The sequence below is a fragment of the Rutidosis leptorrhynchoides genome, chromosome 4 (assembly GCF_046630445.1).
Source record: "Rutidosis leptorrhynchoides isolate AG116_Rl617_1_P2 chromosome 4, CSIRO_AGI_Rlap_v1, whole genome shotgun sequence".
Taxonomy (NCBI): domain Eukaryota; kingdom Viridiplantae; phylum Streptophyta; class Magnoliopsida; order Asterales; family Asteraceae; genus Rutidosis; species Rutidosis leptorrhynchoides.
This window is the reverse complement of record NC_092336.1, coordinates 562,454,778-562,474,857: the sequence shown is the minus strand read 5'-3', so window position 1 is coordinate 562,474,857 and position 20,080 is coordinate 562,454,778.

The following is a 20,080-nucleotide window of genomic DNA, read 5'->3' as shown; positions in this document are numbered from 1 at the left end:
TTCACTTTAATAATTCATACTTTAATAATTCACTTTAATAATTCAAAAATCTATTATAAATAGAATGCAATAGGTTTCATTATTTCATAGAAACTTGAAAATATATTTCTCTAAACTCTCTCAATCGAATTACATATATATATATATTTACTTAGTACTATTTCAAGATATTATTAGTATACATAAAATACTACGACGGAGTTATATTCAGACGATTTCAAAATAAGTTTTCAAATGGGATATAGCTAAGGAAATTATGGGTTATAGCTATGAAGGTTATGGGTATTGATCGAGGGTATTGCTCGTGAGGTCAACCTAACGTTTATCATTTTCGTTGCGTCTACGTACTTTCCTGCAATATTGAATCACAATATTGATACGTGAGCATTCATATCTTATCTTTTATATATTAATAGTGTATCCCTGACTAGTGCTCGAGTATATATGATTATGCATGTTTGTATGCTTAGTTTCGTCGTTAAATAGTTTATGATAAATCACGAATTTGATACATATGCTACTGAGATAAGTTATATGATATGCATGTCGTTGAAAAGCTGAAGAAAAAAATTAATAACTTTTCATTTAGAAATCGTGTGGTTTCGATGAACGGATTAAAAGATATGGTCAATTGAATTATCATTAATTTTAATATTATTATTAAAACGATTATTATAACTGTTATCAGTTGATGTTATTACTAAAATTATCTTTATTACTAAAAATTAATATTTTTATTGAAACTGTCATTTTATTATTTTTATCATTATTATTATTATCAATATTATTTTATCAAATAAATATGCGTACAAAGATATTTTTACCACACGTAATGTAATTACATTAATAATACATACCACTATATTTTTATGATATTAAGTGAATTTTATAAATTTTATTACTTGAGATATATAAAAGTATATTTTTATCATATATGAATTTTAATATAAATTTTTATTTATTAATAAATGACTTGTATTATTTAGTATAATAAGATCTGATAAATATATTTAAATATATAAAACTACTATATATAAGTTATATAATAAACATGTATAGATTTTGAAAGTCATTTTGGGTCAAGTTGACTTTTGTTGACTTTTGCATGTCGGTCTCGAGCATTAGGATTGTGATACACTACGACTTGACCTAAATTGTTAGACAGATATTGACCAACATATAAATATATATACTTAATATAGGTTCTTGAATCCGAGACAAACCCTGCACTTGTTCAGTGCCGTCATATACATAATTGCTACGAAATACAGTATTGTGAGTTTCATTACTCCCTTTTTATATATATTTTTGGGCTGAGAATACATGCGCTGTTTTATAAATGTTTTACGAAATAGGCACAAGTACTAAAACTAATTATATGTGGGTTTAAACCAGAAATATACCCTTAGCTTGGTAACATTAAACTACTTGTCTATGTACGGTAGGCGCGAATCCTAAAGATTGATCTATTGGGCCTGACAAACCCCATCCTGACTATGGGATGCTTTAGTACTTCGAGGTTATTTTAAACACACCTGATTTGGTGTACTTCAGAGGGTAAAACATGAACGTTAAGGCTTGTTACCGGGTGCCTACAACTTATAGAATACTTTTATACACTTGCGAGTGTACGGATATTTATAGAAACTGAAATCTTGTGGTCTATTACTATTACGGAAATGATGGATTATGATAAACTAATTATAACGATCCGTTCCTAATCCATCCGGACAACGTCCATATCGATTACAAACGAATTATAATAGTTGATAACATCGCGAGGTATTTGACCTCTATATGATACATTTTACAAACGTTGCATTTATTCTTAAAAAGGCAATCTATCATTACATCAAAATTGATATGTTCGTCTCACATTTCACAATATCCAAATGACTTAATCTGTCATTTACTTAATAATAGTCTTTAATGATCTCCAATGACTCGAATGCAACGTTCTTGTATCATGGCTTAAATGGTCCCAACTAGTATCCTTTATATGAGCTAATGCACAGCGGAAGACTTAATTCGTACCTGAGAATAACATGCTTTAAAAGGTCAACATAAAGTTGGTGAGATATATAGGTTTGATGCTAGCAGCGTTATAACAATGGACCACAAGATTTCGTATATAATCATTCAATAAAAATATTCTAAGTGGTTGAGCACTTGGTAACCATACTTAACATTTAATCACGTCGCATATTCCCTTTAATATGAAATCTTACTACACCGTACCAAGGTGTAGTCACGAAACGAAGTACTGTGCAACCGTTGAATACTGGTCGTCCAGTCCGGTTGGGGTTGTCAGGCCCGATAGATCTATCAACAGGATTCGCGTTTACAATACTGCTGTAAATAGTAGTTACCAAGCTACAGGGAAGTATGCCAGTGGTACAACTCAACGTAGAATATATTTTTCAGTTACTTGTGTCCATAACGTAAATCATTTATAAAACAGCGCATGTATTCTCAGCCCAAAAATATTTAGAGTTTAAAAGGGACTATATACTCACCTAATGTATTTTGTAGTAAAAATACATATAACACCATTGATAACTTATAAGGTTGGCCTTCGATTCACGAACCTAATTATATATATTTATATCGGTTAATATCTATTTAACAATTGAAGTTAATTTATAGTGTACCACAATCCTAATGCTCGAGACTAATATGTAAAAGTTAACAGAAATTCATTTGACTCAAAAAGATTTCCAAATTTTATACATAATTATTTTTAGTTAAATATTGTCATTTTATATTCTTAAATATTTTTACAAAATTTATTAGAGTAAATTATAATATAATTCACTTATTAATAAATAAAACTTTACATAAAAATATATACTAAAATGATAAGTTAATACTTTATAATAATATTTTCAAAGAATTTATACACGATTAAATATAATTAAATATTGTTGTTTAAAATATTTTTATAAAACTTATTAAAGTAATTAATGCTATAATTCATTACTAATACTTTATATATATATAAAATGATGTTTTATAATATTTACATCAAAATTTTAATGTTAAAAATAATAAATTGATAGTTTTAATAATAATGATCAAAATAATAATTTAATGATCAAAATAATATTTTGATAGTTTTAAAAATAATATTTTAATAGTTTTTGATAAAAAAATATATATTTTAATTGTTGATAAAAATCATGATAATAATATTTTGATAATAATAATTATAACAATCAATATTTTTTTTTTAACAATGATTTTAATGAGGTCGTAGTAAAAATATTCATTTTAATAATTTACACAAAATTCAATTGACTATATCATCAAATTCATCCGTCGAATCCATTCGACATCTAAATGAAAAGTTTATAGTTTTTCGCCACCTTTCCAAAAACATATATATCATATACCTTATATTAACCACAGTAGTAACTAATTCAGATTCTATCCTAAAAATATATTTTGACAAAATGAATATAAAAGCATGCATAATCCTAATTTCTCGAGCACTAGTCAGGGATACACTACTTACTAAATAAAAGTCAAGTTTTGAGTGCTCACGTATCAATATTGAGATTCAATATTGCAGGAAAGAATATAGACGCAACGGAGATGATAAACACTAGTTTGTCTCACAAACAAAACCCCCGAACATTACCCACAACCTCCATAGCTATACCCCATAATCTCCTTAAGTCTATCCCACTCATGAAACTAGTTTTGGAAACACTTGGACAGAACCCCGTCATAGTATATTACTAATATTATCGTTCCCAATAACTAATACTAGTAATAATACTCTTGGTATCGATCTTAAGACTAATAATAGTCTTGATAATAATAATAAGATTATTAATCTTAATAATATGAATTATAATAATAATTTTAATTAATACTCTGTAATAAGAAGAAAGAAAGACAGAAGAAAGAAGAAAGAAAAAAAATAAAAATAAAGTAACACGCGGGTCCAGTTTTTAAAGAGTTTTTGGCCACCAACTACGCTCACTATTTTTATGTCGGCAAAACATTACACGTTTCGTGTAGATGGGTACACGATTCGTGTAAGGTATAGTCACGAAAGTTGTAGATTTTTGAGTTACGGTCGTTTGGACACCAAGATCACCCTTTTTCGAGTCCGAATGAATTAGTAATGATTTTTCTCGTGCAAGTGCGCAGGTTTAGTAATTTACAATGTTTTAACTTACAATCATGTGATGAAATGTTGTAGTCTTTTGGTGTCATTAAAAATCTTTATATTATCTTTATTTTTATTTTTATATTATTGAAAATCCATAAAAATATTTTATAATCAAATTATATTATATCGAAAAAAAAATGTGTTCGTTGTTTAACTAAGTGTTTTTAAATACAAAACGTTTTATATTTAGTTAAAGACTATATTTAATCATTTTGTAAAATACATAAATATATATTTAATAAACACGTTTTATTTAAATATTTATTTTTATAAAAATCACGGACCGTTACATTTATCGTTTAACAAAAGGTTTCTAGAAAAGTTATGACTTTTAAAATAACGTTAAAACGTTTAATCTTATTAAAATGACTCTTAAATAATTTGACAAAAAAAAATGGTTTCAGATATTTATTAAACATATTATCTTTTACTCTTGCCAATATAATAATCTTATTTCAAAACCTATTACGTATCTAATACTTTTGTTATCGTTAACTATAAATAATCATATAACACATATACACATAATCATTCGTGAATCGTCAGGCTTGGTCAAAAGGGTAACTAATCTTCCAGATTTAGATTTCAGACTTTCTAGACTCAACATCAAGGTTTTTGCTTATCGTGTCGGAAACATATAGAGTTTAAGGTTTAAATTTGGTCGGAAATTTCCGGGTCGTTACAGTACCCACCCGTTAAAGAAATTTCGTCCTCGAAATTTGGTAGAGGTTGTCATAAATAACAATAGGAATGTTTTCATGACGAATATGAGATGATAACGGAGTTTTGTCATTATTGAAAAAAAATATAGATAAAATGATTCGATTATGAGGCGCGCGAGTGAAGCTATCACAAAAGAGTGAAATGAGTGAATATGGAATTGTTTTTAACCGATGACGTGATTAGGATTGATTTCCAGAATTTAAGGGATTTAAAGAAAATTTTACATAATAGGATTTAGTTCTTCGGCGATTTAGAAAACAGGATCTCCTTTGATTTAATGCGGAAAAATCTGTTGTGATTTATTTGTCGGATATTTCACTATAAATTTACCTCCTTCCCTTTCTTACTTCCCATATCTTCTATTCTTTCTCTTTAGTTCCTATTTTAAGTCATTCGCTAATATGCTTCATCCCATTCTAATCCTTGTTATATTTCTAACTTTCATATCTGTCATTCTTCTTTTTCATCTATCACCAGAAGAATCTATTCTCTTTTATCCTTTCCTTGGAATTATAATGTTTTTAATTCTCCCGTGCCTTTACGTTGCCATACGTATTGATATGCACGGTTTGTAGTTTCAGGGTTGTTGTTAGGTTTTATATCTTCCCTTATATTTCGATGTTCCTACTCCTGTCCCTTAAAATCATTGTCATCCACAGTTAATGTTCTCTCTTATTTGCTATGGTTTATGTTCCTATTTCTATTCTGAGGTTTTGTCCCTTCGTTTCTTCTTCCCGTCCTCGAGCCAAGCGAGCAATGGTCCGAAATTCGTAGGTAGGAAATTTGGAATGAACCTAGCTATTGGTTTTAGAATAAAATTGTAATGGCACGATCTTGATTCGTAAAAAAAAATTACCAGAATATTTCGGAAAATTAGAACTATCAGGGTGATACGTTCTAATATGTTTGGAGATTGAATAGAATATAAGAGCCGTGTAACATGGCATATGATGATGGTACTGTGAATCATCACATTCCATTAGAAACTTAACATGACTTACTGTAATATAATGAAGTTGATCAAGTTTCATTATATTATATTAATTCATGCATCAGTTCCCAACACTGCTTCAGAACATTCCTATTTTAAACTCGATAGTTTTAGAACTTAGAAACTAACACAGTTTCTTTTATATTGTAACGCAGATGTTACGAAGAGTTGAATGATCGCAGATAGGAATAGTTGTGAGAATATCTCCAGAAATATGGAGAATGTGTATAACGAAGGATATGTAAATTTCTTATAATATCTAAGATAAGATGATGATGAAGAATATCATCTTGAAAAGTTTAGAATAAGGAGTAGAGTTCTTACTAACGGTTTCAGCAGGCACTGGATCATTTGGATCCTTTGAAGACAGGTTCTGTTTTCACGATTTGTTCACGGCCTCCTTCATACTTTGCTCAATCCGTTTTCCAGTTCCAACCCTTCTCTTTTTCTGAGCTTTACCAACCTACTGTTCTTTATCGTCAACCTTTAACTTGTTAAAGTCGTTTACAGTTTTTGCTGCTTCATCAACATTTTAAGAACTACTTCATAGTTCAGGGTGTTTTTCAGAAACTTCACATTCGAAGTATGAAACTCTTAGGGATAGACGTTTTCGGTATAACTGGAAGAATTTCTACGAGATTTTCAAAATACTGATTGCGGATTCCGCCAAAGATATGACAAACTACTTGATGTCGTGGAATATAAAAGGTCCTCCGGTGACGTTGGCGAAAGAACAAGATATAAATATCGAAGTTATAATAGGAGTAGTCTTACTGAGAAGTCGAAGTGGAGCTGTGACAAAATTAGATTCTTGAAAAGGAAGTGTAAGATTGTTTTTGCTAATAAATGGCAAAGGATTCAACACGGTATGTGTTAAACTATGAATTCGGGTTTGAGAGTTCTTCAGGTGCATAACTGTATGCATAAATCTTTCTTTCATAGACGAGGTGCGGCTGGTTCAACTTCTCGATCGAGGTGTTTTCAGGAATCATGAAAAGTTGTGAATGCGAATTGTAATTGTCAAGATACGAATGAGGTTTAAGATAGAATCAAGTGGCAAACTTGAAGAATTATTTAGTTTCATATGTTATAATCAATATTTTAATTAATTTTACTTGTCCATAGTTAGCAGTCTGTTAGTTCGATTGTCCAATAGTCCAATAGTTTAATAATATATATATATATATATATATATATATATATATATATATATATATATATATATATATATATATATATATATATATAATATTCGAATTAAATAATACATATCGTGACCCGTGTACCGGTCTCGGTGTCGATCACAACTCAAAGTATATACATATTTTGGAATCAACTCCGACCCTGTATAGCCAACTCCCACCTTCACATATAGAGTGTCTACGGTTGTTCCGAAATATATATATAGATGGGTCAATATGATATGTCGAAACCTTGTATACGTGTCCCGTTTATTTAAAGTGCGTAAAATAAATAAATATATATCATGACCCATGCACCGTGTTGTCTCAGAATTAATCCGACGTATTGCGTACATGTGTCCCGACTTAAAAATGCATAAAAGTAAATAACAGAAATTAAATGACAATAAATAAAATTGCGAGAATGTAAATTGCGATAAAGTAAATGTTAGTCAGTTAGCTGGGAATAGTTAGCCGGAACAGTTAGCGTGAAATCCTATCACAATTTCAGTTAATTAAATCATTTGTTTCTAACACTTTTTATTTTTGTCCAATGTTTTCTTCGTTTTGCCACTTGTTGGATTCGGATAGGTAAAAATTCAAATATGAAATTTAAATGAAAATGGTTAATCTGGGGTGAACGGATACCTTTATTGGTGGTTGTAAGTAGGATAATAGATAATCGTTGAATCAGATTCGAAGAATGTACAGTGTAACTTATTAATGTGAATTCTAAATATTCCTCGGGTGCTACCCACCCGTTAAAATATTTTCATCATTAACAGTTTGTACGAAAGAATTTTTAATTACGATCTTTATGAAAATATACTTGCATATATATTTTCTTCAGATGTAATTAATGATTTAATGAGTCAATAAGGTATTAAACTCATTTGATTTATCGTTAATACTAGATTACATAATCTCTAAAACTTTAGAAATTACATAATCACCATGTTGAGCGGAAATAATTGATGTAGAACGATATGTAGAACGAAGATAAAGTAGATAGAACGATACGTAGAACGATGATTATACTCGAGGTGTAATTTGTGACGTTGAGATTTACGGTATGGTTGCGGTTTGAGGGTGATAAGGATACCATTGACGTTGATGATGGTGATGCTGTCGATGGTGCTGCTGCTGGTGTTTGTAACCTTCGCACCAGGTTCTCCAAAACCATTACTCGAGCACGTAGTTCGTTAACTTCTTATATTATGTCGGGATAATTGACGATTGAAACGAGCGGGTGAGTAAGATTCAAAATATAAGATAATTGTGACGAAATACTCGGAGAAAGGGGAGAGAAAATGGTTTCTTGAACAGGTTCGCCGGTAAGCGCTTCAGGTTGAAAAGGGCAATTTGGTGAATGGAAAAGATCTTCGATGTGATATGATTTTTCGGATGTCGGATGATATTCTAGCTGTATAGAATATCTATGTATAATACTAAAGATTTCGTAAACTACAGAGGAATTTACGGCATATGACAGGCAAGTCTACAGAAACGCTAGGATATGAATTTTTTTTTTTTTTTTTTTTTTTTGTCTATACACCATCGATGCACTAAATGCAGTAAGACGTGTCTAGACTAAAGAATGATAAGCAGGAAATTTCCTAAGGATGATAAGCAGATGGTTTCCGACTAGAAATGATAAGCAAAACTTTTTAACAGGCAAACACGGTCAAAGTCCAGTCTCACTAATGTATCCTAACAACTACCAGTTAGACACACTAATGGGTGACCTGGTTCGCTAAGACCAACGCTCTGATACCACCTATAACGATCCGTTCCTAATCCATCCGGACAACGTCCATATCGATTACAAACGAATTATAATAGTTGATAACATCGCGAGGTATTTGACCTCTATATGATACATTTTACAAACGTTGCATTTATTCTTAAAAAGGCAATCTATCATTACATCAAAATTGATATGTTCGTCTCACATTTCACAATATCCAAATGACTTAATCTGTCATTTACTTAATAATAGTCTTTAATGATCTCCAATGACTCGAATGCAACGTTCTTGTATCATGGCTTAAATGGTCCCAACTAGTATCCTTTATATGAGCTAATGCACAGCGGAAGACTTAATTCGTACCTGAGAATAACATGCTTTAAAAGGTCAACATAAAGTTGGTGAGATATATAGGTTTGATGCTAGCAGCGTTATAACAATGGACCACAAGATTTCGTATATAATCATTCAATAAAAATATTCTAAGTGGTTGAGCACTTGGTAACCATACTTAACATTTAATCACGTCGCATATTCCCTTTAATATGAAATCTTACTACACCGTACCAATGTGTAGTCACGAAACGAAGTACTGTGCAACCGTTGAATACTGGTCGTCCAGTCCGGTTGGGGTTGTCAGGCCCAATAGATCTATCAACAGGATTCGCGTTTACAATACCGCTGTAAATAGTAGTTACCAAGCTACAGGGAAGTATGCCAGTGGTACAACTCAACGTAGAATATATTTTTCAGTTACTTGTGTCCATAACGTAAATCATTTATAAAACAGCGCATGTATTCTCAGCCCAAAAATATTTAGAGTTTAAAAGGGACTATATACTCACCTAATGTATTTTGTAGTAAAAATACATATAACACCATTGATAACTTATAAGGTTGGCCTTCGATTCACGAACCTAATTATATATATTTATATCGGTTAATATCTATTTAACAATTGAAGTTAATTTATAGTGTACCACAATCCTAATGCTCGAGACTAATATGTAAAAGTTAACAGAAATTCATTTGACTCAAAAAGATTTCCAAATTTTATACATAATTATTTTTAGTTAAATATTGTCATTTTATATTCTTAAATATTTTTACAAAATTTATTAGAGTAAATTATAATATAATTCACTTATTAATAAATAAAACTTTACATAAAAATATATACTAAAATGATAAGTTAATACTTTATAATAATATTTTCAAAGAATTTATACACGATTAAATATAATTAAATATTGTTGTTTAAAATATTTTTATAAAACTTATTAAAGTAATTAATGCTATAATTCATTACTAATACTTTATATATATATAAAATGATGTTTTATAATATTTACATCAAAATTTTAATGTTAAAAATAATAAATTGATAGTTTTAATAATAATGATCAAAATAATAATTTAATGATCAAAATAATATTTTGATAGTTTTAAAAATAATATTTTAATAGTTTTTGATAAAAAAATATATATTTTAATTGTTGATAAAAATCATGATAATAATATTTTGATAATAATAATTATAACAATCAATATTTTTTTTTAACAATGATTTTAATGAGGTCGTAGTAAAAATATTCATTTTAATAATTTACACAAAATTCAATTGACTATATCATCAAATTCATCCGTCGAATCCATTCGACATCTAAATGAAAAGTTTATAGTTTTTCGCCACCTTTCCAAAAACATATATATCATATACCTTATATTAACCACAGTAGTAACTAATTCAGATTCTATCCTAAAAATATATTTTGACAAAATGAATATAAAAGCATGCATAATCCTAATTTCTCGAGCACTAGTCAGGGATACACTACTTACTAAATAAAAGTCAAGTTTTGAGTGCTCACGTATCAATATTGAGATTCAATATTGCAGGAAAGAATATAGACGCAACGGAGATGATAAACACTAGTTTGTCTCACAAACAAAACCCCCGAACATTACCCACAACCTCCATAGCTATACCCCATAATCTCCTTAAGTCTATCCCACTCATGAAACTAGTTTTGGAAACACTTGGACAGAACCCCGTCATAGTATATTACTAATATTATCGTTCCCAATAACTAATACTAGTAATAATACTCTTGGTATCGATCTTAAGACTAATAATAGTCTTGATAATAATAATAAGATTATTAATCTTAATAATATGAATTATAATAATAATTTTAATTAATACTCTGTAATAAGAAGAAAGAAAGACAGAAGAAAGAAGAAAGAAAAAAAATAAAAATAAAGTAACACGCGGGTCCAGTTTTTAAAGAGTTTTTGGCCACCAACTACGCTCACTATTTTTATGTCGGCAAAACATTACACGTTTCGTGTAGATGGGTACACGATTCGTGTAAGGTATAGTCACGAAAGTTGTAGATTTTTGAGTTACGGTCGTTTGGACACCAAGATCACCCTTTTTCGAGTCCGAATGAATTAGTTATGATTTTTCTCGTGCAAGTGCGCAGGTTTAGTAATTTACAATGTTTTAACTTACAATCATGTGATGAAATATTGTAGTCTTTTGGTGTCATTAAAAATCTTTATATTTTCTTTATTTTTATTTTTATATTATTGAAAATCCATAAAAATATTTTATAATCAAATTATATTATATCGAAAAAAAAATGTGTTCGTTGTTTAACTAAGTGTTTTTAAATACAAAACGTTTTATATTTAGTTAAAGACTATATTTAATCATTTTGTAAAATACATAAATATATATTTAATAAACACGTTTTATTTAAATATTTATTTTTATAAAAATCACGGACCGTTACATTTATCGTTTAACAAAAGGTTTCTAGAAAAGTTATGACTTTTAAAATAACGTTAAAACGTTTAATCTTATTAAAATGACTCTTAAATAATTTGACAAAAAAAATGGTTTCAGATATTTATTAAACATATTATCTTTTACTCTTGCCAATATAATAATCTTATTTCAAAACCTATTACGTATCTAATACTTTTGTTATCGTTAACTATAAATAATCATATAACACATATACACATAATCATTCGTGAATCGTCAGGCTTGGTCAAAAGGGTAACTAATCTTCCAGATTTAGATTTCAGACTTTCTAGACTCAACATCAAGGTTTTTGCTTATCGTGTCGGAAACATATAGAGTTTAAGGTTTAAATTTGGTCGGAAATTTCCGGGTCGTTACAGTACCCACCCGTTAAAGAAATTTCGTCCTCGAAATTTGGTAGAGGTTGTCATAAATAACAATAGGAATGTTTTCATGACGAATATGAGATGATAACGGAGTTTTGTCATTATTGAAAAAAAATATAGATAAAATGATTCGATTATGAGGCGCGCGAGTGAAGCTATCACAAAAGAGTGAAATGAGTGAATATGGAATTGTTTTTAACCGATGACGTGATTAGGATTGATTTCCAGAATTTAAGGGATTTAAAGAAAATTTTACATAATAGGATTTAGTTCTTCGGCGATTTAGAAAACAGGATCTCCTTTGATTTAATGCGGAAAAATCTGTTGTGATTTATTTGTCGGATATTTCACTATAAATTTACCTCCTTCCCTTTCTTACTTCCCATATCTTCTATTCTTTCTCTTTAGTTCCTATTTTAAGTCATTCGCTAATATGCTTCATCCCATTCTAATCCTTGTTATATTTCTAACTTTCATATCTGTCATTCTTCTTTTTCATCTATCACCAGAAGAAATTGAACCAAAGTTTGAATATGATTATTACTTTGTATTAGAATGATAACCTACTGTAAGAAACAAAGATTTCTTGAGGTTGGATGATCACCTTACAAGATTGGAAGTGAGCTAGCAAACTTGAAAGTATTCTTGATTTTATGTAACTAGAACTTGTAGAATATATGAAGAACACTTAGAACTTGAAGATAGAGCTTGAGAGAGATCAATTAGATGAAGAAAATTGAAGAATAAAAGTGTTTGTAGGTGTTTTTGTTCGTTGGTGTATGGATTAGATATAAAGGATATGTAATTTTGTTTTCATGTAAATAAGTCATGAATGATTACTCATATTTTTGTAATTTTATGAGATATTTCATGCTAGTTGCCAAATGATGGTTCCCACATGTGTTAGGTGACTCACATGAGCTGCTAAGATCTGATCATTGGAGTGTATATACCAATAGTACATACATCTAAAAGCTGTGTATTGTACGAGTACGAATACGGGTGCATACGAGTAGAATTGTTGATGAAACTGAACGAGGATGTAATTGTAAGCATTTTTGTTAAGTAGAAGTATTTTGATAAGTTTCTTGAAGTCTTTCAAAAGTGTATAAATACATATTAAAACACTACATGTATATACATTTTAACTGAGTCGTTAAGTCATCGTTAGTCGTTACATGTAAGTGTTGTTTTGAAACCTTTAGGTTAACGATCTTGTTAAATGTTGTTAACCCAATGTTTATAATATCAAATGAGATTTTAAATTATTATATTATCATGATATTATCATGTATGAATATCTCTTAATATTATATATATACATTAAATGTCTTTACAACGATAATCGTTACATATATGTCTCGTTTAAAAATCATTAAGTTAGTAGTCTTGTTTTTACATATGTAGTTCATTGTTAATATTCTTAATGATATGTTTACTTATCATAGTATCATGTTAACTATATATATATATATATATATATATATATATATATATATATCCATATATATGTCATCATATAGTTTTTACAAGTTTTAATGTTCGTGAATCACCGGTCAACTTGGGTGGTCAATTGTCTATATGAAACATATTTCAATTAATCAAGTCTTAACAAGTTTGATTGCTTAACATGTTGGAAACATTTAATCATGTAAATATCAATCTCAATTAATATATATAAACATGGAAAAGTTCGGGTCACTACATAGTTGACTTGTAATTTTTAGTCCGTTGCGTCGAGCGTTGAGAGTTGACTCTGGTCCCGATTCCGGATTTTCGAACGTCCTTGCGTACAATTTAATATCTTGTACTTTGTGTTTTGAATCTTGTACTCTTGTAATTTCGAGACGTTTCTTATCAATAATTGGAACCTCTTTGATTGTATTTTGTACTTTTGAGCTTTTTGGTCGTTTGCGTCTTCAATTCGTCGAATCTGTCTTTTGTCTTCACCTTTTATTATTTAAACGAATATCACTTGTAAATAGAACAATTGCAACTAAAAGCTTGTCTTTCTTGAGGAATAATTCTATGAAATATATGTTCGTTTTTAGCATTATCATTTAGCCCTTTCTTTACGACTCAACGCATCAGCCACAACATTGCCCTTACCCGGATGATACAAAAGTTCACAATCGTAATCATTCAACGTCTCAATCCATCTTCGTTGTCTCATGTTCAACTGTTTCTGATCAAGGATATGTTGAAGACTTTTGTGATCTGTGTATACAGTACTCTTGACCCCATACAAATAATGTCTCCAAATCTTAAGTGCAAAAACAACGGCCCCCAATTCTAAATCATGAGTTGTATATTTCTGCTCGTGAATCTTCAATTGACGTGATGCGTACGCAATAAACTTCTTTCGTTGCATCAAAACACAACCAAAGCCTTGACGCAAAGCATCACAATAAACAACAAAATCATCATTACCCTCAGGTAGTGACAATATCGGAGCGGTAGTCAACTTCTTCTTTAAAATCTGAAAAGCAGTCTCTTGTTCATCCTTCCACTCGTACTTCTTCCCTTTATGCGTTAAAGCAGTCAGAGGTTTTGCAATACGAGAGAAATCTTGAATGAACCTTCGATAGTAACCTGCCAATCCTAGGAACTGACGAATCTGGGTAGGAGTTTTCGGAGTTTCCCACCTTTCAATCGCCTCAATCTTAGCAGGATCAACTTGTATCCCTTGTTTACTAACAATGTGTCCAAGGAATTGAACTTCTCGTAACCAGAATGCACACTTAGAGAACTTAGCGTACAATTCTTCTTTTCTCAACAGATCAAGCACTAACTTCAAATGTTCCTCGTGCTCTTCATCACTCTTCGAATAAATAAGGATGTCGTTGATAAACACAATAACGAGTTGTCCAGATAGGGTCTACACACACGATTCATGAGGTCCATGAACACATCAGGTGCATTCGTCAATCCGAATGGCATAACAAGAAACTCAAAGTGACTGTAACGGGTGCGAAAAGCAGTTTTCGAAACATCAGATTCTTTAACACGCAACTGATGATAGCTGGAACGAAGATCGATTTTTGAATAAACAGATGAACCCTGAAGTTGATCGAACAGATCATCAATTCTCGGAAGAGGATAACGGTTTTTAATAGTAAGCTTGTTCAACTCACGATAATCAATGCACAAACGAAAAGAACCATCCTTCTTCTTAACAAACAGAACAGGAGCTCCCCAAGAGGACGAACTAGGACGAATAAAACCTTTGTCTAACAACTCACGGAGTTGACTTGACAATTCTTGAAGTTCAGAAGGCGCAAGACGATAAGGAGCACGTGCTACGGGAGCAGCACCGGGAACAAGATCAATTTGAAATTCAACCGCGCGTTGCGGCGGAAGGCCAGGTAAATCTTCGGGAAATACCTCGGGAAAATCTCTAACAATATGAACATCTCCAACACTCTTCGTTTCTCTTTCGAAATCAACAACATGGGCTAGAATAGCATGACAGCCTTTGCGAAGATGTTTAAGAACCTTCAGACAGCTAATAAGATTTAACTGTCGGCACCACTTATCTCCAAAAACCATCAGCGACTCTCCAACCACATTAGTAATACGAATAGCTTTATCATAACACACAATCTCAGCACGATTCGCAGATAACCAATCCATCCCAATAACAACATCAAAACTACCAAGTTCAATCGGTACCAAATCTATCTCAAAATCTCTACCAGCTAAACTAATGTTACACTTACGATGCACAGTCTTAGCAGTGAGTACCTTACCATTAGCTATTTCAACAACATAAGTGTTGTCTAAAGAAGTTAACGATGTTTTGATTTTTGGACTTAATTTACTCGATACAAAACTCAAATCAGCCCCTGAATCAAATAGTACATAAACTGATAAATCGTGGACCGAGAACGTACCAGTAACAAGTTTTGGATCTTCCTCAGCATCCCTAGCGTTAATGTTGAACGCTCTACCACGCGCAGTCTCTGCAGTCTTCTTGTTGGGACAGGCATCATGGAAATGCCCCGGCTTTCCACACTCGTAACACACTCTCGGATTACCACCATTATTCGACTTTCCATTTTCATTACCATTACCATTACCACCTCTATTACCAGCATTATTACCACCTGCGACAGGAGTAGCAGAACCCGGCAGAAGCATCGTACAATCCTTAGCAATGTGTCCCTGTTTGGAACACCTCTTGCAAGTCACGGTACAAAAACCATCATGAGCCTTGTAACAACGTAGACGCACACGCTGACTGCGGTTATTCGAACCAGAAGTATCCTATTTTTTCTACTGACTCTGGTTTTGATTGCGGTTATTATCCCACTTTCTCTTCCCATTATCAGCTTTCTTAACATCCTCTTCACTGGGTTCGGTTATAGCAGCCTTGCTTCTTCTCAAGATCTTATCATTCAACTTATGAGCCATTGACATCGCGGCCTCAATAGTCTGGGGCTCACTAGATTCAACTCCATGTTCAATTTTCTCAGACAACCCATCAATGTAAGCTTCAATCTTAAGATTCTCATCGGCATAAACATTAGGACACAACAAAGTCAACTCAAAGAATCTCTGCTCGTAGGCATCTAATTCGGTGCCCTTCATTTTCAAGTTTTTAAGTTCAACCTCTAACTTCTTAAGCTCACCCCTAGGACGGTAGCGGGTGATCATTCTTTCCTTAAAATTATTCCAAGTTAAACCATAAGCCACATCATTTCCCAAACTGTTAACCAAGTTGTTCCACCAGGTCAATGTACTATCCTTCAAAGTGCAGCTAGCAAAACTAACCTTGTCCTCCTCTCGGACTCGACTAACCCTGAAAATAGACTCGATTTTCTCGAACCAGCGGGTAAGTCCTATGGGTCCTTCTGTACCACTGAATTCCTGTGGGCGACTTGCCATAAATGTTTTGTGGGAGCATCCCACCTGATTGTTGTTCGCATTAGCATTTGCATTAGCATTCGCTGCCATAGGAGCAGCTATCCCTTCGGTAACAAGACGTTGGATACGGGCTTCGTTGGACTCTCTAGGAGGCATGATCTTCAAAACAGAATAACACAACCGTTAGTACTAAGAATAATACCAGTGTTATAAAGGAATAGATCGAACACGAAAAGATTAACCATTAAAATAATAGTCAGTAACCACTATGTGTAATAACATGACAGTTATGATTGTTATAGAAATAACCACCACATGCATACATATTCTATAATAACATCATACAACATACATAGCACCTAACATACATGATCTACATTACGCATAATATAACATGCCAAGAGTCACAACATCAGAAATAAAATGTGATAATGATAATAGATGTCATAAAAATAACCATCCATACATAATGAAAAACATCCCATAACAAAACCTTAATAAAATCCTCGGCAAAATGCCGTACATAATAAAAAAATGTATGTATGAAAGGACATTAAGTTTTATGAAATAAGTAATCAATCATGAATCATCATATCACATCTGCTTAGAGCGGGTGTGATAAGCTGGGCCAGCATGAGTCTCAGCAGAAGGATCATACTTCAGCAACTTTCCTTTCACTTCTTCCAACTCTTCCTTCAAACCACTAACTGTTCTCTCTAGAGCCTCGAACCTAGCGTCAACTTCACGGTTACTCTTAAGACTCTCGATCCCAACATTGTTCTTAAAGCTAACAAACGAATCCATACTAGCTTGAATCTGGTCCATCATCTCGTTATGTGGCAAAGTACGCATACAATCACTAAGAGCATTAATACGCGTCACTTTATTGTAAGTCCTGTTCATATGGGTAAGGGTGGAAAAGTAGTAGTGAACAGGATCATCGATCTCTGGTTGATCAGCACGGCGTCTGGCAGCAGCCGGAGGAGCAGGAGCAGCAACTGAGTTATCGCTCGAAGTTGACTTCTGCAAACAGTAAAACCGCAAACCACATACCAAAAGATATAAATGCTAATGATATAACACATCCGAAATGAAATGCATAATAATGCTATAGCAAAAGGGTCGGGCTGTAGACTAGACTCTAATGCACCCTAAGATCCACGGGTTGACCACATTAAGACCGCCTAGTTCCCTACAACCAGAGCTCTGATACCAACTGTGATGGCCCCGTCAAAACACTTAACGGCTCCGTCACTTAGTCCCACAGCTTGATCGAACTTAAATGAATTTAATAAATGACATTGCATTCTTTTATATCAAAAGTTTCCCAAAAAGGAAAGCATACCAAAATATGTAGTTTAAAAGTAACCCAACATATTAATAATCCAAAGTTGACACAAAAACATTGTCAACAACCCACAAGTATTAATTATTTAAAAACCGAATGCAAGCCAAAGTTTCATAAATTGTTTCATAAAAATCTGCCCAAATGCATGCAGACTCTTCTAAACACAGCGGAAGCATCACATAAACTCAAGTACCTGTGAAAACATGCGAGTAAACTATCAACACAAAGGTTGAGTGAATTATAGGTTTAAATAATTGAATAAACTTTAGACCACAAGATTTAAAAATGTTAGAAAACATTAAACATTATTCCATTATCAATGAGAAACCTGGTAACCAATTAACCCTTTATTTACCCTTGCCAAACACAATAATAATATACACTGGACAGTGTATCTACAACAAAATACAAAGTACTAAACATTCCAATTATAAATTGCTAGCGCGACTAGCTCGAAATGGGGTTGTCAAACCCGATAGATCTATCCGTAGGATTCGCGTTCACCGGTAGAAACCAATGATTACAGTTACCAGACTAGAAAATATTTTTGTCCAACTCACAATGAATAATTTAAATTTAATTGTCACTTGTGTCTAAACGAGAAATAAAATTCATGTAATCACATCCCAAAAATATACTTTGAAAAGTATGTAAAAACGGGACTATAACTCACCTTAATAGTAACGAAGTAACCAACATAATTAAGCGAACAGCAAATGTAGTACAGTGATCAGGAATGATCACAACGCCGACCTATAAATAAAGCAGGTCGATATAAATAACTAACTTAGGTCAAGTCTTAGTATGATAGCTATTGTACATGTTGCAAGCAGTCATAGAACAATACTCAATATGCATCGGTTTGATCGGAACAGCTTACGGACACACACTTTCTATTTTTAGAAAGTTTCTATTTTTAGCAGGTTTCCATATTTGGAAAGTTTCTATTTTTGGAAAGTTTCTATTTTTGGAAAGTTTCTATTTTTGGAAAGTTTCTATTTTTGGAAAGTTTCTATTTTAGGAAAGTTCATAAGTTAGGAAAGTTTCCTTAATTAGAAAGTCAACAAAAGTCAACTGAAAGTCAAAGTCAACCGAAAGTCAACTCAAAAGTCAACCTTGGTCAAACATGGTCAATGTTAATTTTAAAAGTGTAAGTTATAATAATAACATAAGTTATAACGTTTATTAAAGTTAAATATGTCTAATTATGTCATAACATAAGTTTAATTAAATTAAAATGAATTATTAAAGTTAATATAAGTTTAAATGATATAATTAATATAACATAAGTATTTAATTAATTAATTAAATATTAGTCATAATGTAAGTATTATTAATTAATAATAATTTTTAAATCATATCATAAGTATTATTAATTAATAATGAATTATTAATCATATCATAAGTTTCTAATTATAATTATTAAATCATAAGTATTTAATAATTAAATTATAATTAAATAATAACTAAGTCTTATAATAATTAAATAATTATTTAATCCTTATTATAAGTCTTATTATAATAATCTCATAATATAAGTTTAATACTTATCATAAGTATTTTTCCATTAATAATGAAGTATTATTAATCATATGTTTAATTAAAAAGTTAATTAAATCATAAATATTAATTAAATGATATAATAAATATATATATCATAAGTTGTAAATAATAATAATTACTTTTTTTATCATAATTAATTAAATGATAATGAAATCCATTATTTATATCATAAGTTTCATAATTAGTCAAAGTTTTAAATCAAAAGTTCATCTGGTCGTATCCTGAGCCCCGGGTGTCGGTTTTCGGCGAGCCTTACATATATCCCCGCCTAAGCAAACCACCC